Genomic DNA, 25964 nt, shown 5'->3' on the forward strand with positions numbered 1-25964 from the left:
ATACAGCGCTGTGGAATTAGTGGCGCTATATAAGTAAATGTTAATAATAATAATAATATTTTACACATCCACAATATAGATACATATTACAATCCTTTACTGATGTTTGGAGAACATTTTAGTTTCATGTTTGGAAAAGAATTGTGTATTCCATTGAGTTCTTTTGTGTAGTTCTCCCTCTGGCATTGTTGTTTATACCTAGTGACTGAATGTGTGACCCCAGCACTAGGACCCAGAAGAGAGAGACAAGGGAGAGACTTCATGACCTGCTTCCACAAGGGCCAATATACACCACAAAACAGGGAATATGAGTGATATGCGACATATTCAATTAGCTTTTGGATTCGCGGTAATGCGCGTTACCGCAAAAAGTGCGCGTTCTTGCGGGTATTACGGTACCGCATTAACGCGGATTCCCACGTTATTGCGGTACCGTGTATTACGTTTTGCGGCTGTTCCGGCGCGTTACCGTGAATCCAAAAGCTAATTGAATATGCCCCTATGTGTCTGTATGATAGAGAGACACAGCATCTGAGTGAGTGACCCAGATCCTGCTGGGATCAGAGAGGCAACAAACAAGAGAGTGAGGTTACCCCATCCCTACAGAGGAGAAGTGGGCTGAGGCACCTTGTTAAATGGGATTGTACTGTTCACAAGTATCCATGTTACTTGTGTAAGGACAATGCTGGAAGAGGCAGGAGCTGTATATATTTGTTTTACTGTTTGCAACCCAAGTATTGAGCTGTAGTGTAGGAGGTGTGTATAAATAAGTGTTTTTATTTTGCAATAAGGTGATGGTCTGGTGCTCAACTTACTGTGCCCTGCACCATCACATCATACCTGTGTCCACACTTACTAGACCAGTGTTGGCTAACCTGTGACACTCCAGGTGTTGGGAAACTACAAGTCTCAGCATGCTTTGCCAATATATAGCAGCTTAATGCTGGGACTTTCACAACACCTGGAGTGTCACAGGTTAGCCAACACTGCACTAGACATTGCTGTAGAAACCTTATATGTGGGGTCTCTTGGTCACTTATATCCAAGAGCTAGCTGGGGCAGAGAACACAGTGTAGGTGAGAAGGTGCATTACTTACCCATGCACCCCCCCCCCCCCCCCCCCTTCTTCCACTCACAGTGACAGGGGTTACATTTGTTTTGTGTGATGTGGTTTAGACCACTAAGATGATGGAACAACTGGCACAGAAATCTGTGTACTGCACATGATGTTATCATCGCCATTAGGACGTTTCCCATTGAATGAAACTACTGGATATGTGGGATCCAAAATATTTTCCACAAAACAAGATTTTTAGGTTTAATTATATTTTAATTTTACAAACATTTGTGTTGTAGACACTGGTAAGCATGCAGAAAAGGTGTTGACAGGAAGCTGAGGACATTAAGCAGGAAATTACAAAATACAAAGTTATATGTTGCCATGGAAACATGTTGGTTTACCTGATAAATAGGAATTGAAGCTTGGCAAGTGAACCATATGTAAATAGAACACTGACACAACAAGCAATGCAAGCTACATTTGGGTATCGGTGAAGATTCAACACCTTGGATAAGTGTTCTAAATGTGAGGAGACCAGTATATTTTCCTTACTGACTTGCACCACATCCATGACTGCTTCCAAAGCCTGACTACCTTAGGAGGATTTTTGTAAGAAAAAAAAAATTACAAACCTGATTGGCTGTTGGAAGTGAGCTGCCAAAACTACAGTAAAACTTGTACCTTCAGTAATTTATTACTTAACACAATGCTTCAAACATTTCAGCAAGAGGAATTACATTTGAGCTTTATGTATGCGTAATTATCAAGATGCATTTTGGACTATTGGATACTAATGATCATAAAGGTATAGCTTACTATATAAAGCTACAAGAGTCACATAAAACAGGTAAAGAAAAGGGATCATGGGGCTTTTGTGTACAAAAGAGGGACATTTGGGGATATTGACTCCTCATGGTGTACTTATATATTTACATGATGTGACCCGTTACCAGGATCATAGCTGTCGAATTTAGTAGTGTATAATTACAGGAAAGTTGTCCGAGCAACAGCTGAGATAAGTGGAGGAGCCTGAGCAAATCCAATGCCTTTTTATATTCTAGCCTGTAATCTAAGTGTAACTTAGAGCACTATAAACACTATCATAATGACTTTTTTCCTAAATAATATACTGTAATGTTACTGTATCTTACATAGTAACTTATAAAACAAAGAATTGCACATGGTACACAAAATGAGAAAAACTACAATTGTCTGTTACTAAAAGAATTAATAATGCAGTGATCATAAAAAGTGTTCAACCCGTTGCATTTTGTGGTCTATTTATTAATACGCTTTTGATAACAGGATTTTCTATTGCTGCTTATTGCAGTATTGCAGTCATAGAAAATCATTCCAGCAATTTAGAAAAAAAAAAGCCACTGGACAGCTGAGAGGCGTTCAACTCTCCAAAGACACTACCCAGCAGTGGTAAGAGGACTTTCATAAGGAAAATCTTTAAGTTCATTCAAAACTCCCATTTTGCTGGGTCTAGGGGTTTTCTCCTATTGATAAGTAGACCATTTTATCTTACATCATGAATGTCAAAATAGATATATATTTAACACAAAATACCGTAATGTCAAATAAAAGCCTTGTCTTAATTCTTTCCAAATAACAAAACAGACAATTGATCACATATGTATTCACAACTTTTGCTAAAATCCACCTAAATCAACCCTCTTGCAACCAGTGGTAACATAATTGATTGAAGTTAGTCTGTGTACAATTAAAGGGTTATAATTGACTTTAAAATAAGTACACTTGTCTGTGTGATGTCACAAGGTTGGTTAGTTCATTTCCAAAAGGGAGCATAGACCATGACTGAATTTATCTATAGTCATGGCCAAAAGTTTTGAAAATGACACAAGTATTGGTTTTCACAAAGTTTTCTGCTTTAGTGTTTTTAGCCCTTTTTGTCAGATGTTGCTATGGAATACTGAAGTAAAATTACACGGTGGTAGTCAATTTAACGGTGCTGATAACACCAACAGTGACTACCACAAACAAAAAAACGCGAACCTCACTTGCCCGACTCCTAACAAATGATGACTGACCTTAACAATGACAAAACAAGTCCCTGACTGTGTGCTAAGAAATCACGATCACCAGTAATATCGAAAGCCTGTTTTGACGTCATTTTAAATTGCGACCTGCCCCCAGTAAAATTATTTTCTAGATCCGCTCCTAGGCTGAGAAGCAACCACACACATGAATGGTCTCAGGATGCTTCACTGTTGGCATGACACAGGACTGATGGGTAGCGCTCACCTTCTCCGGACAAGTGGTTTTCCAGATGCCCCAAAGAATCTGAAAGGGGATTCATCAGAGAAAATTACTTTATCCCAGTACTCAGCAGTCCAATCACTGTACCTTTTGCAAAATATCTGTCTGTCCCTGATGTTTTTCCTGGAGAGAAGTGGCTTCTTTGCTTGACTTCTTGACACCAGGCCATCCTCCAAAAGTCTCCGTCTCCGATGCACTCACACCTGCCTGCTGCCATTCCTGAGCTAGCTCTGCGCTGGTGGTGCCCGATTCCACAGCTGAATCATCTTTAGGAGACAGTCCTGGTGCTTGCTGGACTGCCTGGGTGCCCTGAAGCCTTCTTCAAACTATTGAACTTCTCTCCTTGAAGTTCTTGATGATCCGATAAATGGTTGATTTAGGTGTAATCTTACTAGCAGCAATATCCTTGCCTGTGAAGCCCTTTTTGTACAAAGCAATGATGATTGCACGTTTCCTTGCAGAAAACCATGGTTAACAGAGGAAGAACAATGATTTCAAGCACCGCCTTCCTTTTAAAGCTTCCAATCTGTTATTCTAACTCAATCAGCATGACAGAGTCATCTCCAACCTTGTCAACACCCTCACCTGTGTTAGCAAGAGAATCACTGACCTGATGTCAGCTGGGGCTGAAATGCAGTGGAAATGTTGTTTTTATGATAAAGCTCATTGTCATGACAAAGAGTGACTTTGAAATTAATTGCAATTCATCTGATCACTCTTCATGACATTCAGGAGTATATGCAAATTGCCATCATAAAAACTGAGGCAGCAGACTTTGTGAAAAATAATATTTGTGTTATTCTCAAAACTTTTGGCCATGACAGTAGAGCAGGCTGTCTGCCAAAACAATATTAGTGCAAGAAGAGCACTTGTTATGGAGGTATATGGCAGAGATGGGAGAAAGTGAGTATGGAGCAATAATAGCCCATGCTCATAAAGCTGCATTTTATGGCAGGGTGGCAAAAAAAGAAAATCATTGCTTGAGAAAAAAAATGATGGAATAAAGAAATCTTAGTGCCTAAATTCTAACCAAATTAACCTGAAATATTCATAAACTGAGCGCCCCAGTTCAGTGTTGCGCCCTGGGTGGTCGCCCCTCTTGAACAGCCCTAGTTACAGCCCTGTTCATACCGAGTGGAGTGGTTTCCAGTCTGCTTTTTTGCAAGCATAGCATGAGCCTCAAATGGGGAGGAGGAGTGCCTATAGTGACAAATATTTTGAACTGATCCGTGGTAATAGTTCCCATATAAATCCAGTTTAATTCCATCATGTCAGAAAATAAAATTGTAAAAAGGCCAATAGGGTGAATATTTTTATAGCCACTGTAAATTTTAGAAATTTATTTAATAAGGAGTCATATGTAGCACATGTTAATCTATCTCTTTCATTGGTGAACTTCAGAGGCAATACATATATTTAAATTAAACTGTAGGCCTCACTGCAGCTGAACGCAGACTACAAAAATTATACATCTTGTGCCCTCAACATTTACTTTACTTTCTTAAACACAGACAAATCATATACACTTTTTTTTTTTTATTTGTGCTAAATAGATGAGCAAAGCTGCACCAAACGTTTGATTATCACAAAAGGTTGAGTTTGTGGTTTCGACTGTGCTGAGCACTACACTGTTTATTTACTGAGCACAGGTAGATGGCTGAATACAGGTTCACATGGGAGCACATGTAAATGATAAAAGATTAGCCAGCAATTTACAACTCAGATCCAACAGTGGAACAACACAATATATTTGCACTTACAAATAAGGGTATAGAGCACACCTGAATTCTCTTTTGTATTTTTTTTGAGGGTTTTAGTTAGATGGGAGCTGCAACTTTTAGGCAATGTAAAGTAGAAATTAAAATGTAACCCCCACCCTTAACACAGTTGCTGATTTACTGTATTTGTTCACATGTTCTTTCAGTGATTATGTTACTGGTGGTTGTTTTAGGAAATGGCTTGGCTATGCAAAGGAATCATGGGGGATTATTAACCAGACCTTTAATAAACCAAAATTGTGAAACAAAGACATTGGGCAGTGTGTTCCCCTCCCGCTTGTCTTTTATTTTCATGCTGAGAAGCTTGAGACTTGCTACAGAGTCAGAGACTGTGATATGCCTGATGGCTGGTGTGCTTGTTTCAGGAGGTTTCAGTTGCTACAACAAACTTCACCTTGGGACAGCTGCCCCTATTACACATTAATGATCCCTACCACTGTAGTTTGCAATGAGCATCAATTTTCACCTAAAGCTTGCTGGAGCACTTATCTCCTTCATAAACCTAATTCACAGCGATGCACATCTGATTTCGGAGGTAATTTGCTGGGAATTTCCCCCAATTTGGTGAATCTGAGTTTACTGGTTTTACACAACCAATAAAATATATGGAAAATTGATATTTTTAGAAGTGATAATCAGACAAAGCACAGCCCTATCTAACCAGTATTCAATGAATAGACTATTATAGTGACCTCCATACTAAACAGAGAGTAGGCTGGTGACCAATGTTCAATACTGTGAGCACTGGAATGAATAATAATACAGAAAACATTCTCATGACCAATGTACAATACAATAAAGAACATCTTAGTAATCAATTTACAATACAGATAACATCCTTTTGACTGATATACAATAGAGAACATCCTAGTGACAGATAAATAATTCAGAGAGTATCCTAGTGATCACTATAGAAACCACAGAGCATCCTAGTGATCACTATATTGGACTGATCCTGTTCTGAAGGCTACTATACAGTATGTTCACGCAAATCACTGTTGGCATTACAAGGTAGACTTCAACAAATCTTTGGTGGCTTTACAGTACAGAACCCCTTCCCTCCAAAAATCTATGGTGACTTTACAATACAGGCCCTCTAAAATATCTTGGCTTTACAATGTACGCCCTGACAAACCTCTGGGGGCTTTACAATACAGACCCACCATTCCACCTAATCTATGGTGGCTTTGCAATGCAGACTTCCCATTCTTAACCTTAATTGTTGGTTAGTTACTATGTCCAACAAAGTGTGTTTTACATACTCTAATATCTAGTTCAGTCCTTTGTATACACCTAGCCCCCACTTCTTTGCATATATTCAAAGTCAGCAGGTTTCATACCAGCTACAAATTAGGTAAATTTCAGGGAGGAAAAGGTCACATAGGTTGAATTCTAATTATCAGGGACTGGCTGGGATGGTAGCAGGGAAGCATCAGCTCCCGTGACGGTCACATAGAGGCATATTCAATTGTCGCGGGTTTCTGCGGCGTTAAAACCACTACCGTTATTACGGTAGTAGTTAGCTGGATTTCAGCTCGCGGCTTAGGGAGCTGCGAGCTGAAATCCAGCAAGAAAATTACCGTAACAACGTTTTTTCCACACATTATAACGGTAATAGTCCGTGGAGCGCGAGATTTTCGCAGTTTCCGCCGACAATTGAATATGCCCCATTGTGGGCTACCTTGGGCTGGGTCACTGGGCTACTTTCATTTTTTTTACACTAAAATGTTCCTAATAAGCTACTTAGCTGAGTCTTGCCAACGGGCTAAAATTTGCCAGCTAGCCCCTGATAAGTATAATTTATAATTTACCTGTCATAGTGCATGTACCCCCATAACACAGTCTTGCCTCCCAAAAGACAGCTTTGTCTCTCCATCACTAGTCCCCATTCTCTACATTAGTGATCTCATTAGTCTAAAACACCAGTGTAAAGGAGGGGGGTGGGACAGACCACTACCCAGGTCAGTTATTACCATACTGAGTATGCCTGGGGAAGGATGAGAATATATTTGCTAAATATTACTAGTTTGTCTACATATATTATTGATTTGTATATTCCGTTACAATTTAATATAAAAAAAAACATATCCCCCAGTGACAATTCCTCGTTTATTGCAGCTTCTGAATAATCTATAAAAATATTTATTAACATTTAAAGAACCAGGAACTGAATTCTGGCTTAGTTACAATCCTATCTACAATCTTAAACAACCTCAGTATTTTCTATTAACAACTCACACTGATGTATCATGAAGCCAAGTGATATCCTCTGAGTTGGAAAGCAATTAAAATATTTCCACAAATAGATTAGCCGCGTGGTCTTACACTATCTCCTGGATACTCTTGGGAAGCAGATATTTAAACTACAATCTACAATCAGTGGATAAAGAATTTTATCCACTAGAGTTGTCAGCAAAGAAACAAAACAGAAACAAGGGCATTTATTTTATGTAGATTTAAGCAGTGTCTTACATTGATGTTAATCCATGCCTCTGAATGGCAAAGTAATTTCCAACACCTTGTGGTATGAATCAGGCCTCATACCCATTGGTGTTTAAATACATGCATTTACTAGAATTTTGCATGCTTTAATGAACACACAGCCAGTATAACCTATAGTTTCCAATGCCAGCATACACACATGCACATTGTGTTCTCATTCCATTGCATCATATTTTTTTAAACAATTGTTGCGCAATTCAATCATTATCTTCATTTATTTATATAGCGCCAGCAAATTCCGTAGCACTTTACAATTCAATACATTTAACATATTTTAAACACATTGAGGTCAATGGAGTGATCTCCAATAACCTCCTGGACGCAATTAAAAACACTAGTTAACAAACAAATATCAAATGCATGTTTATGTTTGATATGCGTCCTTACACTTGAACTTGCTTTATTAAATGCAAAGCATATTACATTGGGTACAAGGCCTTATGGGTATGTTTCCACTACAAATTTCTCTGTGGCTCCCATCTGGTAGCTTGCATTGTCATTCACCCGTGGTCACCCACCACATGGTGATCACAAGATCGTTAATCGCTAAAGGAACTGCAACATCGGTACCCACTAACAGTTTGTGTCATGCGCTGGCTGGTGCAAAATGCTACAAGCAATATTCAGGTCTGGCCAGTGCATGAAGCAGTCAAGTGTCCAAGAATACAGACAGCCCCATAGAGATCATTCATCACTCTTATCAACTCCTTTCATGCTGCAATAACTGTGCATTTACAGTAGCTGAATGCTAGCGCAAGTTGCTGGGTGGCAGCCATAGAGAAATTTGTAGTGTATCCTAAATTATGATAAGCCCTGTCCCCCATCAGGTACTGTACATTACTTTAATGTCAATCCCTGCCTCTGAACAGCCACAATGCCAAGACTTCCAGACAAGAAATTCCCAACTAGAGACAAAAGTCCACTCTGTCTTGGTTTATTAGGAAATTGTCACTGACACCATTAGGCTTTCTCACATACAGCATTGTGGGTTTTCTTTTGTTTGTTTGTTTTGCAGCATATACATGTGTTTAACAGGACAATGAAAAAGTAGAGTATTCAATACAATATAGAATACAAGTATGGCTGCAGGGTACAGAACTCCACCCCACCCATGGAGTGCTCCTAAGTTCAAATACTGGCCATTTGTCATACAGCTGCTAGCCAGACACCTGTTGGCCATGCCATTACAGGAGCCTTTTTGCAGTTGCTGTTGTGTCATCATGAACTGTCATATAGAGACTTTACTTCAAGGCAACTTTCCTGAAGCAGAGAGCTGCAACATGGGGCTCTTGGTGCAAAGTCTATCTATATGTCACAATAGGTTAATGAACGGTCTGCAATCCACTTATATCTAAGGAGGCAATATATAAGGGGGCTATATACATAGGAGGAAGGCTAGTTAAAGGTTTGTGCTTAAGGTTCCTTTCAAGGGTTGCCAATAGTTTTACTAACAATTTGATTAAAATGATTACTTTTACTGCCACATTCATGTAATGGTAAAATGTATCAAAAAGTGAGCGTAGTAGAATCTAAAACATTGCTTCCCACATATTTACATTAAGTAGGTTCCATATATGTATATATATATATATATATATATATATATATATATAAAAGACTCTACTGTCTATGAAGATTGTCGGGTGGCTTGTGGGCCACCAACTGGACAGCCCTGATATAGAAGACAGAGTGGTCATTCATATAAACCTATTCAGCACAAGAGAATGCTATATGTTATTTAGTAATAACAGTAGTGTGCATTTTACTAATATTTATTAGTTTTATTCTTACAAAAATTTGACAAATATTTTTATCTACAGCTGGCAACTTTTATGCTTAAGGGATGTTGCTCCGTTCCAGTGACTTTGCATTAAATGAGAATTCCTCAGAACATTGCTAAGGGATAAAGTCCTGATGTGTTAATTAGACAAATAACATCCCAACATACAATACATTTCTAAAATTACAGGACAGACCTGGAATTTGAAAGTGGGATGAACATCAACTCGATTTTCACAGATTTGTTTTTTTTTGCTGCGTGTTGATACTGTGTTTTTAGAGGTGTGAATTTTTCCTGGGTCAATTACAATGAAAAGCATTACAATGAAAAGCATTAACACATGATAATAAACCTGATGTAAATCGCCTTACTGACTGGATAGTTTCTGATTGGCTACAGTCATACACAATGGATGATGTACTAATTAGCTCCAGCTGGTTCAACCTTTTTATTGCTATGTTAAAGATGATCTCTGCCCCCCAATTATTTTTGCTTATTGTGCAACATCAAAAGTACTGCCAGTACAAATGCACCATGCAGAGATAAACCATTGTATTTAGTTTCCCACTTTCCTGCCTTTCATTTGAAAAATCTAGAATAATGATACCCGATAACAGCTTTTTTGCAATATTTTCCCAAGAGACCTGCCTTATTTTTGCATCCTTTTTGTAAACCACTTTGCTCACAACAGCAATCTTGAAAATAGGATTACACATAGACAGACGCATATATTCCTTGTTTGGGGTTCATCAATATAGTAAAGGACATGTAGATGGTATCAAATGAACAAAAATATATGTAAGTGGGATTATGTCACTTTATATAGGAAGCTGTAGCAGTGTAACAATTTTCAAAAAAATTTGTGACAAAGGAAGGATTTTGTAACCTTTGGGAGATTATTGTCATGAGATTAAATAAATAATATTACATAAAATTCCCTTGTAACATAGTAACATGGTTGATGAGGTTGAAAAAAGACACCAGTCCATCAAGTTCAACCTATTTTGGATCTCCTGCGATCCTGCACTTATATTTGAAAATGATCCAGAGTAAGCAACCGCCAATGTGTTTCAATTGTGAAAATCCCCCCAGACCCAATATTGCAGTCCTATTTTTACTCTATATCCACTACTATCCTTCATTTTAACTAATGGTCGTATCTCTGGATACACTTTTTCGCAAAAAATGTGTCTAACCCTTTCTTAAACATATCTATTGAATCTGCTATCACAACCTTCCCTGGCAGTGAATTCTTAAGCGGTCTCATGCGATTTAATCGCAGAGACAGAAAATTGGCTGAGTAACCATGTCCTTCTTTGCATTTACCTAGTAGTAAATGTATGGAATCCACCTGCAATCCTTCACATGTGCAGCTTTTTCACATGTTGCTATCTGCCTGTGTTGCGATTCCATGTGGGTGACTCTGCATTCTATAAGCATATAGCCAAGGTGCAGCAGATTTATAATTAAAGACGCACATTGTTTTCAACTTTGTAACTGAAGAGCCTTTTTTAGGATGCATTTGAGTAGGGTCATACCTACCAGCAGGTTCCCAGTTTTGTAGGATTGTGTGTTTTGCGACACATAAAGACATTGTAATATTTTATTCAGTTCTTTCATACAGAAGGGACATGATGAAAACTGAAACCACTTATTACTGCGGTAATGGTGGGAGAGGTACAGAACAGCAAAATCTGCTCCAGGCTTGGATGTAAGGAATGCAACGGAGGCAAGCAGGAAGTCACAGAAGTTTGATAGTGGTAAGAGCAGGGATCCTCAACAGCACATAGTATTGATTTAGATGCCAGTCTTAGAGCTCATACACATAAGCATTAAAATACCTTGCACATACTCCTCGCTTTTAAGGGAGACACAGCATAGTTTACTATGTACTTCATAAGGGACACTGCCTAGAAGACCTGTTCTGTGTCTCTACCCACTTATGGAATTCCATACCATGCCCCATCAGACTTTCACAAAGTGTTCAAATCTCTTTATTACTGCCACCTATACTATGCACACTAAAGAACCCCCTCAACTGTCCTAATTTCTGCCATAAGCCACTCGTTCCTCGTTTCAGCTGTATCCTCTCTCAATTAGAATGCATGTTCTCTCATGAGCAGGGCCCTCCCTACCCTTTGTTTTCAGAAATGAATTTATTTTGTCTACCTTTTATGTCCTTGTTTTAGTTATGTTGTTTCCCCACTGTATGGCACTGCTGACCACTGTGGTGCTTTACAATAATAATAATTTGCTTACATTTATTGCACTATCAGCACTTACTAGCCTTTAAGAATGTGCATTCAATGCATTTCTGTATGAAACTAAAATCATATCCACCTTTTTAAATAATTTGTCACTAAAAGGAGACAAAACTTTGAGGTCCATGTAATCCATCTCTTCTCTTCGCTTCACCTCCATGTAGCTGTCATTTATCGCCCCCCAGGTTAAAACTCCTAATTTCTTGACAACTTCCGATCTACAGCCTCTCTCACTTCCCATTTATGCACCTACTTATATCTTATTCTTACTGACAACCCTATTGACACTGCTGCCTCTAAACTTCTCTAGCTTGAGTTCTCCTTGCTTCTCTGCCCATCCCAACTCCCCTTCCTCACTGCCCATGACTTTGACACCTCCTCCAAAGGCAAAATCAACACCATCCTTCAAGAAATCCAGCACCCTCTATCATCTCCTCCTCTCGTTCTCTACTCATCCTCCATTCCTTCTCACCCATTCCTGAGGGCAATGTCTTTGAACTCTTCTCTTCCTACCTTCCTCAACCCTATTTCTTATCAAATCCTCTGCTCCTTCCCCCGCTTGCCAGCAACTAGCCTCTCCAAACTGTCCCTTTCCACTGGCACTTTTCCTTGCATCTTCAAATATGTGCTCATATTTCCTATGTCTCTATCCCAACCTCTCTCTTAAATTACAGAGCCATTTCTCTTCTCCCTTTTATTTACAAAACTACTTGAGCAGCTTAAGTACAACTGCCGAGTCCACTTGCTCTCCTTCCATTCCCTTGACCTATGAACAGCCCTGTATACAGAGTTCATCATCTTCCCTTATCTCAGTGTCACTACCCCTTCTAATCACATTCACTGTGAACATCACACTCTTCCTGTTGCCTTTTATTCATCCTTGATTCTGTCCTCAGCTTTACATCCAATCCCTTGTATTGTCATGTCGCCTCCTCCTTCGAAACACTGACAGAATATGCTCCTTTCTCACTCAATTCAAATCACTTCCACAAGTCTTCAAAGCCTTCATCATCATCTCTCTCTCACACATCTCTCACCTTGTCACAACCCTAATCGGGCCTCACCTCCTCTCCGATTAACACCTCTCACTCAGGATGTTGGTAAGCACTGACAAGTTCCCTAATGATTGTGGTATTTATGCTCGATCAAGCATTCAGAAATTGGCAGTGTACTGTCATACTGTTTGCCATAGAGATTAATGATAACTAAATTGGCAGCCATTCAAACTGTGGTGACTTACCTTTCATTCATTGTGACACAACTATTTTCTCAAAATAAAACAAAAAACAGAAGCTGCTCACTAATCATTGTCAGTTTGACATCACTGACTTTAATCAATAAATGTACAGCCCTAATTTAAGCCATATATGTCTAATGAATGTATAATTGTCTTTGCTTACAACATATATCATAAAGTTCTACTCACGTTGACACTGTTACCAGATCCCTTTTGTATATAAGATTAACTTGCATTTTAGGATTGGTTAAATGTAAGATTGGAACTTTTGCGTACACGCAAATATGCATCCACACACCTACGTTTCTGTGGCTGAAATTTTGTCTTGCACATATCTTGAGATATATGCAGTTTTAGAGTTCAGATATGTTTGGTGCAAAAAGATGGCCATCATCATCATCAACTTGGAACCTTGCACCAGGCCTATGGGATGCGCAAAGATACACTTCCTAAAAGGCATATCTTAAATGTATAAGTCAACATTGGACGCATGTCTAATAGGTATGGTTGACTTGCATCTCCATGCATCTACTGTACTGAACTTACGTGTGAACGCCCCTGAACCACCTCTCCGAGAGGAAGTGGATACAAGTATAAGACATCCTCAATTCAAAATAAGGTCACAGGTTGTGTACACATGCAGTGTGACAAATGTTACACATTCTAACGTGTAAAGTTCTGGCGCAATAATATGCAATAGTATAAATGCCATACAGCCAACTCTAAACCAGGCCCTAAGGCTCCCAAGAAGACAATTTCAAAGTTGTTTTTTTGTTTTATAAAAAAAAATGAACAGTTTTATTATTATTTTTATTCACTGAGTAAAGGTCTACATCTAGTAAAGTTTCAAACTACAAAACTCACTGTAGGCATCATTTTACAATAGAAAACATCAACACTATATGCAAGTAATTCTGGTACTGATTAACTGTGGAATAGATATTGTGTGCTTTCAAGGCACAGTTGCCGGTTGTTGTGCCAGAACATTACAAAACCAATAGTATGGTAGATTAGACATGAATAAATGAGTACATAATAGATAAAATAGCAGGAAATGATAAACTACTGGACTACACATTAGGAGGAAAATATGATAACCACCATTTGCAATTTGTATCACTTTGAATAATTTAATTCAGCATCACTGACATTAATGAGATGTAACAAAGTATGCTTCTTATAATACATGAAAAAGGTCTAAACTGTGGTCCTATGGGTGAAGGGTTACAGTTATCACCTACATGTCAATTATCAGTGACATAATTGACCAACTTTTATTGGCATGGCAGAGTCAATTCTTTGTGGTTGTATTGTTTATATTGATCCATTTGCCATCACTGCCTAGGTGTAAAGAGCAGCTGCTACTGTCTATTCTTTATGTAGGTCTTGTTGCAAATGAGAATACTGGGACTTGTAGGATGGAAGATAGATGACAAATTGTCAATGGTGGACTCCTTAGTCCTGTATGACATGTTCCATTATTTAAAAATGCCAGGCTGGTAGCTTCTTATTTGTCTCTTAGCAAGGAAAGTGTTAACTGTCTGGGTATGAAAGCCACTGGCTAATAGGGCATGCTGAGACTTGTAGTTCTTGGACAGCCAGAGATTTACAGATTGCCAACCTCTGTTTTAGCCCACAATTATTTTTTGATCTCTTGAATCAACAAAAAATATTGTAGTTTATACATTCATACAAATAATGCTTATACACTTGCTTGTATCTTTTCTTGTGAGTGTTACAAACCTTCCCTTAGAACAACACAGGGCACACAGGGACAGATTGAAGGCATGGAAAAATGACACTCTCCTTGGCACCTAAATTCAGAGAGGACAGGTTTCAGTAAGTGTCATATATATCCATTGTATGTTTCATAGTCTTCTAAAGGTATTTGCTTATTTTTTTTTTATGTTAACATGACATTATAATTAAGCTGGGTATTCAGGATGCTAGCTTGACTTTGGCATCTCTTAGGCTGGTTACCAACTGGTGTCTGCATAAAAAAACGCAAGTGTAAATGTGAAAACAAATATAAATACTCTGCATTTGCTATGTGGTTCACCTGCGTTATACCCATGGTTGATATGGGCTGGACATGTTCGCATAAGTTTGGGAATATTTGTTTCAATTGAGTTATCAGTGTGTAGAAACCCCATTAAAATGAATGAGCTATTGAAAAAAAAAATTAGAAAAGCTCAAAATAAATAACCCCCCTTCCTAAAATAAATGAGCAGTGCTATGAAACCTAGGCTGGTACCCACTAAAATAGGGGGTCGAGTGTGTTGAAGGGAAATTTAGCACCAGACTAGACAGACTGGGGCGATCCCACAATAACAGAAAAGACAACAACACAGGGTCACCCTGTCATAGTGAGAACCAACACCAGCCTGGTCAGTACAGAGCTGGAGTCTCTATTGGGATGGGGGCATGAAAAAAAATGGCACTATCTGGAGCAACACCTTTGTTACCCCAATGTTCCCAGTCTGATGCTATTAGATCCTTAAAACCTGTGCCTGTTATGAAAATATGGGGCACCATGTATTAATGTCGACACTGTATATAATATTTAGATATTACATATAACGCAGCCCTGCTGAAAATGAGAGCAGAACTGACCTCTGCCACGTCAGAGGTAACAAAGGATTTTGTTGCACCGAGAAGAGAGACAGAGTGGTAAAACATGCCACATGGTACTGATTAATCTCATTGTGTGTGTATCTTTGCTCACCCCTGACTCCACATCCAGGCACGAACCATGGCAGATGTCCAAACAAAGTGAAGAGAAGGGAGATATGGACGAAAGACTGGAAATGGACAATTATTTGCCTAAATACATATGGGTATATTTAGTAAAGTGCGGGTTTGAAAAAGTGGAGATGTTGCCTATAGCAACCAATCAGATTCTAGCTGACATTTTGTAATGTACTAAACAAATGATAACTAGAATCTGATTGGTTGCCATAGGCAACATCTCCATTTTTTCAAACCAGCAGTTTAGTAAGTATACTCCATAGACTCCATAGTTAAAAAAAAAAATAACTCAAGAAAACAATGGGGAAAAATCCAACACTGGTTACATTGACTGTTAAATCTGGCATATAAACTCTACAACTAAAATATTTGTAGCTCTTCAATACCAAAGAGTGATACCCTTTCACAGCTACAAGTTGTCAGTGAGCAACCCCTTAATTTGTTTTTAGAGACTGGACAGTTACCAATCTGTTGGGCATTTTTACTGCAAATTAACAGCAGGAGGGTTACAGAAAAGGCACACAGGCATTCTGGCTTTATTTATTAAAGTGAACGCAATTTGCATTTCTTAAACGGATGGAAAATGCAAGCACGTACGCCAGTATTCAACAAGAACTTCAAGGAGTCAGTATGCTCTGCTTATATGCCACATTCAGACAGACACTACACATTGCAGGATACGTACAATGCATATGTATGTAGAATCATGAAAACACACAGAAAAAATAAATAAATATTAAATACATTAACACCTGTTAATAATATAGGGCCTGATTCATTAAGGAAAGTTAAGTAAAAAAAATTGAGTAAGTAGTCTCATGGACAAAACCATGTTACAATGCAAGGGGTGCAAATTAGTTTTCTATTTTGCACATAAGGATTTTGTTGTTAAATACTGTCTGCTTTTTCATGTAGCACACAAATACTTGATACCTTATTTGTACAGTGAAATTTAAAGTTGATATTTGTGTGCTACTTGAAGAACAGACAGTATTTAACTAATGTGCAAAATAGAAAACTAATTTGCACCCATTGCATTGTAACATGGTTTTGTCCAGGAGACTACTTACTCAATTTTTTTTACTTAACTTTCCTTAATGAATCAGACCCATAATTATTAATGAAAAAACATTTTAAAAAAAGTAGTTGTTTTTTTATTTCTTTTTTACATGAAATACATTTATCAGGATGTAACTAATGTCTGCTGTACATAAAATGCATTTTTACAGTTGCCCTTGAGTGCAAACACATGTTCTAGCATGCATATGTGACCGTCATTACTAATACTCAGCACTTACACTGGCCCTGTAGCAGGGCCGGACTGGGACTAAAAATCAGCCCTGGCATTTAAAGCACGCAGGCCCACCTCTGTTGATTAGCAGGGAAAAAAAAAGTGTGCCGCAGTGCAGTGGCGGTGCCGCCAAGAACGTAGCTACATTATGTTGGGGGCATGGTCAAAATGGTGCGTTGATACATACATTATAATAAAACATTACATTTATCAGACCCTCCCCATCCACATTACGCCACCCCCCCAGATACATTATGACACCCCCAGCCCACTGTACTTATCTATGCTTCTGATGCTGCTGACATTCCTGTAGAGTGAGCAGGGAAGCTCTTAGTCTCATGAGATTAATAAATCCCGTGAGACTTAGAGCTCCTCGGCTTGCTCTGCAGGCTGTGCCCTGTCCGGGACGGAGCACAGATCCTCCTGCTGACCAACTGGATTAAGGCTCGGGGGGCCCGGGCACTTAAGTCAGGGGGGCTCCTATGATGTAATTTGGCTATTAGACAAATTTTTGACAAATACAAAGGCAATACTGTGTGCACTACTGTTAGATGCACGCAGTTCTGCCTTAACAAGCAGTACAGTGTGAAGCAGGACATATCTCCCAACTGTTCTTGTAGTCAGACCAAATCCTGACTAAGTGGGACAGTCACCCACCAAATTCAGAACAGTTGGCAGACTGTCCTGGTCTCTCCTACCTGTCTTGTCATGGTCACCACTTGTGGCTGCTGGTGTCTTTAGATCAGTTGCTGCTTGTCTGGATCCTGGAATGCTGGATGCCCTATTTGGAGAAAAAAATGAGCAGTTGAAATTTAGCCCTGGTGTTAAATCAATATAGCATCCATGTTTTAAAATTAGGCCTCACTGCAGCCACAACATTAAAATACTAGTATTCACATTTGATAAATACATCTATTTCCCTCCAACTAGCCCTGACATTAAACAGTATTCCCATTTAATAAATAAAACTATTTCCCTCTCTCCAAAGCACCCCAGCATTAAATAAAAAATGCAATCACCCCATCTGAAATTGATAGGCCCCACTATTAAATTGCCCCCACCATCACCCCACAAATTGAATAGCACCCAATAATTAGGCCCCACCTGCAATTCCCTATTAGATTAACAGCCTACCTCCCATATTATATTAAGAGCTACCCATACACACATTATTGTCATACACCGGCCCTCACACACACACACACATTATGGTCATACGCCGGCCCACACACACATACTATAGTTATATTGTTACACACATACACACTATAATCATACCCTGTCACACACACACATACTATATGTCACACAAATAGCTCCACTGTGTCACACAAATAGCTCTCCTGTCACACATATAGATCCCCTGTCACACATATAGCTCCCCTGTCACTTATATAGATCCCCTGTTACACATATAGATCCCCTGTCACCATAGCCGGATTAAGGGGGGGGGCACAGGGGGCACGTGCCCCGGGCCCCCCTCTCTCCGAGGGCCCCCCGCCGCCGCGCTCCTAACCTCTGATTTTTTTTTGTATACTCTTTTTTTTTTTTCGATGGCGGCGGCGGCGGCGGGGGGGGGGGGGGGTGCGGGCTGGCGTGTCCGGGGCTCCCTTCGTTGGTGGGGGGAGCAGAATAGTAAAAGAAAGAAAAAAAAAAAAAAAAGATATACTCACCTTACCGCGGCGCTGGCGTCCCTCCTCCCTGCACTGTTAACACTGAATGACAGGCGTGACGTCATCAAGGCACGCCTGTCATTCAGTGAGGAGCAGCGCGGAGAGGACCAGGAAAGAAAGAAGAAGACAGAAGAGAAGAAAGAAGCTAAAAGAAAGGTAAGTAATAAAAAAAAGGGGAAGAAGAAAGGCACAGTAAGGAAAAAAAGGGAGAGAAGAGAGGCACAGTATGGAGGAACAAGGGGGAGAAGAGAGGCACAGTAAGGAAAAAAGGGGGAGAAGAGAGGCACAGTAAGGAAAAAAGGGGGAGAAGAGAGGCACAGTAAGGAAAAAAAAGGGAGAGAAGAGAGGCACAGTAAGGAAAAAAGGGGGAGAAGAGAGGCACAGTATGGAGGAACAAGGGGGAGAAGAGAGGCACAGTATGGAGGAACAAGGGGGAGAAGAGAGGCACAGTAAGGAAAAAAGGGAGAGAAGAGAGGCACAGTATGGAGGAACAAGGGGGAGAAGAGAGGCACAGTAAGGAAAAAAGGGGGAGAAGAGAGGCACAGTAAGGAAAAAAGGGGGAGAAGAGAGGCACAGTAAGGAAAAAAGGGGGAGAAGAGAGGCACAGTAAGGAAAAAAAAAGGGAGAGAAGAGAGGCACAGTAAGGAAAAAAGGGGGAGAAGAGAGGCACAGTAAGGAAAAAAGGGGGAGAAGAGAGGCACAGTAAGGAAAAAAGGGGGAGAAGAGAGGCACAGTAAGGAAAAAAGGGGGAGAAGAGAGGCACAGTAAGGAAAAAAGGGGGAGAAGAGAGGCACAGTAAGGAAAAAAGGGGGAGAAGAGAGGCACAGTAAGGAAAAAAAAGGGAGAGAAGAGAGGCACAGTAAGGAAAAATGGGCGAGAAGAGAGGCACAGTATGGAGAAAAAAGGGGGAGAAGAGAGGCACAGTAAGGAAAAAAGGGCGAGAAGAGAGGCACAGTAAGGAAAAAAGGGGGAGAAAAACATCATGAGGAAAAAGGGGGGGGAGAGAGGCACAATAGTGGGGACAATTAATTTAAGATGGGGTGGTTTGGGCGCTACTGAATGTGGGGGTGAGTTTGGGAAGAATGAGGTCCCTTTATTAAATGTGCCTATGAATTATTTAATGGTAGTGACGGTTGCGAGAAATAGGTATATTTCTGAAATGTAAATACTATTAATTTATTGCTGGGGCTGTTTGTAGGGAGGAAAATAGGTTTATTTATTAAATGTGAATACTATTATTTTAATGTTGGGGCTGGAGGAAGGCCTAATCATTAATCATGGGTGGTACTGATTTAATCACCTCTAATCTAGCTGTTCATTGAGCTTCAGAGTTACTGTGATTTCTGTTAACTGTACTGTGCTGTCTCACCCTGTATCGTGTTTCTGTCTGTCCCTGTACGGCGCTACGGATACCTAGTGGCGCCCTATAACTAAAAATTAATAATAATAATGCTGGGGGAGGCTGTAATTTTCTAAATGTACCCATTTTTTTTTTCAAATAGGGCCCCTAACATTCCAGGATCCAGACAAGCAGCAACTAAAGAAACCTGCAGCACAGGTGGAGAAAGTGAGAAGAACAGGTAGGAGAGAGCAGCACAGCAAAGTCTGTGAAATATTGTTATTCTAGTGGGACAATCCCAATTTTTGGTGACTGTTCAATGGTGTACACAACAATGCAGGTTTTTTGTCTGTAGGAGAGTGGCCTGGCCATGCCCAATGATGCATTATCAATGGTATTTTAATTTGCGGTATCATTGCTAGTTTTAGCGTGCGGTATCATTGCTAGTTTTAGTGTACGTTATCAATGGTATTTTTAATGTGTGATATCATTGCTAGTTTTAATGTGTGGTGTCAATATCCATTTTAATGTGGTGTTTTGATGATTGTTTTAATGTACAGTATTTTAGTTTGTGGAAGCAATGATTTATCTTATGCAGACAACCTAAGCGAGCCCTCTGGGAGAGCTGTAAGTGTCATACTGTAGGCTGTAGGTGATGTAATGCAGGATGTGTCACTATGCCCTTAATTTTAGATTTTAGGGGCCCCCCTGTCTTAAGTGCCCCGGGCCCCCCGAAGCCTTAATCCAGCTCTGCCTGTCACACATATAGCTCCCCTGTCACACATATAGATCCCCTGTCACACAAATAGCTCCCCTGTCACTTATATAGATCCCCTGTCACACATATAGATCCCCTGTCACACAAATAGCTCCCCTATCACTTATATAGATCCCCTGTCACACATATAGATCCCGTCACACAAACTAACCGCCCCCCCTCTTACGTTGTGCCCTCCGCGGCGCGCTGTGTAGTCTCTCCTAACACATGGAGCTCGTCCCATGTGACATCTCCAGAGCCATTCATAGAAGAGAGGGGAGATGGGGAGGCGCGGCCACACCAGGAAGTAAGTGTAGTGCCGACCCCACCGCTCAGCACACAGACTATCATGCCGAATTCTGGCATGACAGTCTGTGTGCTGAGCGATGGGGCCGGCCAGCTAGTAACCGGCCCATCTGACCATCGGCCCTTCTGGCATTTGCCAGAAGTGCCAGATGGCCAGTCCGGCCCTGCCCTGTAGTTGGTGCAAGTGATTCGGCTGAAAATCACGTACCTCAGAGATACCCAGAGCTTGAATTGGACAGATGTGCGTGCACTCAACCTTGGCAACACCCTTACTGTACATTGCCTCCATACATACGCCTTTTCCCTTCGCCGTTCCGCCCTTTAAAATAGTAGGCTGTAGGAAGTGTCCTTTGCGTTTGAAGATGAATTGGATGGACTTGTATTCACTGATGTATAGTCCATTTCTCAACATGCACAGAGCAATCATACACAAAAAAATGGCACATATCGGAATTTATGTTCCTTAATGAATCAGGCCCTCTGTCTTTAAAAACACTCACAATATTAATAATGTCTTATTCACACTATTCACAGCAGTGAACGCATTTTTTTGCACTTGATGTGCAGCCGATATCTGGATGGTTCTTTTTACAAACAGCATATGAGCAGTTCGGCCTTACAGTAGCCACATGCGCTTTCCCCAGTAACAGCTGTAATTCTCATTACACTATCTTCGGTATCCCCCACACCTCTTACATTGAAAGCTCATTTGGATCATCAAGGTCATTTATCTTCTGTTTCATATTATTGCAAATAATGTATTTGTATCATGATCCCCCCCATGTACAGTGCTTTATAATAATAATAATGAGCAGTAATTGAGCAAGTTGCTATGGTAAATGCTCCCTCAAAAGTGAAATGTCCCTCAATCTGAACATTGGTTCAAATATCCAATTTTTTTCCCTACTGTTCAGAAGACGGAGGAGAAACCTTGTAACTATAGTACCAACTATCAGGCCCAGTGTTACAGAGAGACCACACAGACTTGGGCCCAGGGCCTCAGAAGTGGAGGGGAGGTAGTTTGTCCCTTAATTTCCAATCTGTGATTTTCAATTCAATAGTTTTACATTTTCTTTTTTATATTACAATTATTTGTACGTTTACTGGTGTTGGTGAGTATGTTTTTATTATTATTATTATTATTATTATTGGTAGAATTAAATTTTTTTTATACAAATGAGCTGTGGTGGTGTTTCATTCCACTAGTAACAGCATCCAAAATGAAAACATTTAAATCCAACATTGGCAACTACTAAAGCCAGTGTGTCTTTACATGTGGTGATAAAATGCGAGATACTGCATGTCTCTGCTTGCAGACTATGGGATCTATTAATTAATAACATGCGGTTACAATCAATATGCATCACTGCAAATCGCAGCAATGTATAATGAAACACGACTGTAATTTATCATTCCGGGGCTCCCCCTCTGTGATGATGTTTTGTTATTTGCTGCTGCCGAATAGCAGGATTTTTTTTATTAATCATCACTTGTGAATGGAAGAAGTGCTATGTGATTAGCACTTTCACAGGAGAGGGATCCAGCGCAGCCGGAGAGACTTGAGATCATAGTTGCCAATTCCGCTTATAACAAGCAAAATCGGGCTTGTTTCATTTTTTAAGTTGCGGGGTTTATTCCGCTGGTGGCAGGTCGCAGGTTTTTGGGCTTTGAAAAGACGTCTGTCTAGTTCGGGTTCAACGCTATCAAAACACTTTTTTTAAAAAAAAAAAGCTTTATTGCCTTGTTGTGTACAAGAACGTTTTCAGTGTTAGACACTGCTGGTCTCTTCTTAAGTGAGCGTGACCTCAGCTGTTGATAGGTATGTGTTAGTAGGAGCACTCAGCTCAAGTTTATAGCTGCCTGCACTATGCGTACTACTCTAGGTGAACCCGCCTTCAGTGCGTTACCACGGCAACAGGACTGAACGGAATGGAGGAACCAGGAAGAGGTAAGAGAAGCCCGGGGACTCAAGATGGGTGAAATCCGGGTCACCCGGTGTTTTAATGGGGAACCTGTGCAGGAATGCACGGGGTGGGTATAGCTGAGGGCCCCATTAACCAGGAGTATATAAAATGGAGAAAGGAGTCACTTGTGTCAGTACATCTGTCTGTATACAAGTTTAGGTAATTGATCGATATGGCGCTTCACTAAGTGTGCAGCCTAGTACATGTGATGGAGCATCCACTTCTCTCCATACAAAAACATAATGATATAGACAATAAACACATATACAACAGGCGCGCACCTTATTCACATATATTGAGGTGATGAATTCCTTATAAGTTCTCTCTCAAACCCCTTTCTCAAACGGGATCGCAATAGATCTCCTTGCTCATATGGTCTGATGGCAAGACTCATAAAATAAAGAAAAAAACAAACAAAAAGGAGAAAATAGTGTAATATGTTCACAACACTTATGATAGATAATCCAAATAGTTCCCAGAAAGCAATGGTAATATAGAAACTCATACCAGATTTCTCCAGGATGATCACTGTTAGGTGTGAGCGGGACCTCTTGATCCTGTGGATGGGATTACATCTTTAGACACTTTCTATATGTGATCATCCTGAAGAAATCTGGTATGAGTTTCTATATTACCATTACTTCAGAGAGAATTGGTTTTAATGTTTTATTATCATATGATGTCTCTGGTATGAGATAGATGTTTTTAAATAAATTTGGTGTTATTTTGGTAATGCACCAGAGTTTGTCGATTTTTTTTTTGTTTTGCTATATATACTGAGGAACACCTCTGTGAATTGATGTGGAGGAGAAATCTGTGGAGGATATTTAGAAAGGCTTGATTACACTGAGGAGCTCGTAAGCATACATCCTTTGGGGGATATGTGAATACATCACAAGTATTATTGGTGTGATTTCGTTTATTCATCACAGGGTGAAAGATTACGCCTTTCTGGGAACTATTTGGATTATCTATCATAAGTGTTGTGAACATATTACACTATTTTCTCCTTTTTGTTTGTTTTTTCTTTATTTTATGAGTCTTGCCATCAGACCATATGAGCAAGGAGATCTATTGCGATCCCGTTTGAGAAAGGGGTTTGAGAGAGAACTTATAAGGAATTCATCACCTCAATATATGTGAATAAGGTGCGCGCCTGTTGTATATGTGTTTATTGTTAACATCTGTCTGTAGTATGTATCTTGTACCGAATATTCTCTATATATACTCTATATTATATTTATATGTGCTCTGTCTGTATGTAGAATAAAAGTATTAGTATCCCCGAGCCTGGCACAACCGGGACCATTCCAGGATTTATGATGTGAAGTCATTTAAGGGTTAATATATTAACACATTCATTGCCTAAGGTGAAACTGCATGTCCTCTGCCTGCAAGGAAACAGAGTATTAGTCCAATTATATTCACGTATATATGTTGTATTTGTTCCTGACTGGTCACCATTCTTAGCAGAATGAATAAAGTATTGGAATTATTAACTCTTTCAATCAATGCATTTTAATAGCAGTGAGAACACAAGTGGTAAATGTTTTACTGTACCAGATGCTGTATGAAAGAGGGTATACTATTTTCTTTATATTTTATCCATTGTTCTCTTGGGGGAACAAGCCAAAAGCCTTACCCACAAAGCACAAGTTGTTTCCCCCGGTAATAACAACTTTTCTTTCTCGTAGACATTTATATTTTTTTCTGGGCTTCTGTTTACTACCTTGCAGATAAAGCCGTTACACTGCTTTAATAATCTTTATCTTACAAAAAAATGACCATGAATATTTATGAAGATTCTAGTAAACTTTAAAAGCCAATGTTTGTTGCAAAATATCATTATAGTGACATTGAAGACAGATTGTAGAAATCTTTATATTTATTTAATAATGAACAATAAACTGTGTAGTTTTCACTACAATGACATCCCTGTCCCCTGTAAGTTGGGCTTTTTAGGATTGGTTTGGGCTTCTTTTTCACTTAGCGGTTGCTTGTTTTTCATTTCAGAGTTGGCAACCAAACTTGAGATGGCGTTACTTTGCTGCAAAATAGATTACCTACAGGTCTATGGGGACAGTGCTAAGCTCCGTAAATGGGTTTAAGGCCGGAGAAAGCATTAACCCTTTACTATATACAGTAAAAAGTGAAAAAGCCTTTTGCCAGTGTTTACACCGGCATTTTGGCTCCTCATCACTTTCTAAACAGACACCTATTTTTCTTAAAATGTGTTTTCATTACCTTATATTAAAATATAAATAATCATCCTCACTATTCAAAAGTTGCTCACTACTTTCTTGTTAATGTAAAAGTCCGTCTCTCATCTCTAGTAAGTGACTTGTATCAATGTTTTTAATACTGCTAATGCTTTATACGTAATGGGCCCGAGTCATTAAGGCAAAAAAGGAGTAAATGTTCTCTGGGACAAACCATGTTACAATGAAACAAATTAGTTTATTATTTTGCACATAAGTTAAATACTGGCTGTTTTCTCATCTAGCACACAAATACTTGCTAGCATTATTACACTGAAATTTAAAGTTGATCTAGGACATGTCCTACCCCAGCTATGAATCTGTCCCCAAATTTTAAATTTACCTCCCCCTTCAATGTAACATGGTTTTACCCAGGTGCAAATGTTACTCCTTTTTATGCTTTGATCTCCCTATTAACTCAGGCCCTATATATCCACTTATCCTAAAATTAGTACCTATCATTTTACATTTAAAATATAATTTAGGTGTCTCACAATCACTGGTGGTCACGTCATCGCGTGAGACGGTGTAATGTCTTGTGTCCTACACCATATGCACCTGTACAATAGTAGTTTGGCACCCAAGTGCTTACAGTTGATGGAATACACCACGCACACGTATCGGCAGTGGTGGTACTACGGTCACTACTATAGAGCGTCGATGACGTCACGCACAGCTGGTCTCCGCCTCTTCGGTCAATTTTTTTTCCTAGCAAGCCGCCGTAGCC

General features: G+C 39.6%; 1 long non-coding RNA gene across 1 annotated transcript; it reads right to left on the reverse strand.

Moving 5' to 3' along the window:
- Positions 1-13724: 13724 nt before the first annotated feature.
- LOC142105805 (uncharacterized) lies at positions 13725-25871 on the reverse strand. Its single transcript, XR_012679721.1, has 3 exons — positions 25732-25871; positions 17639-17721; positions 13725-14715 (listed from the first exon to the last, which is right to left on the reverse strand). It is a non-coding gene; the product is annotated as an uncharacterized LOC142105805 (long non-coding RNA).
- Positions 25872-25964: the final 93 nt, after the last annotated feature.

This window comes from Mixophyes fleayi, chromosome 1 (genome assembly GCF_038048845.1).
Source record: "Mixophyes fleayi isolate aMixFle1 chromosome 1, aMixFle1.hap1, whole genome shotgun sequence".
In the NCBI taxonomy this organism is placed as follows: Eukaryota; Metazoa; Chordata; class Amphibia; order Anura; family Limnodynastidae; genus Mixophyes; species Mixophyes fleayi.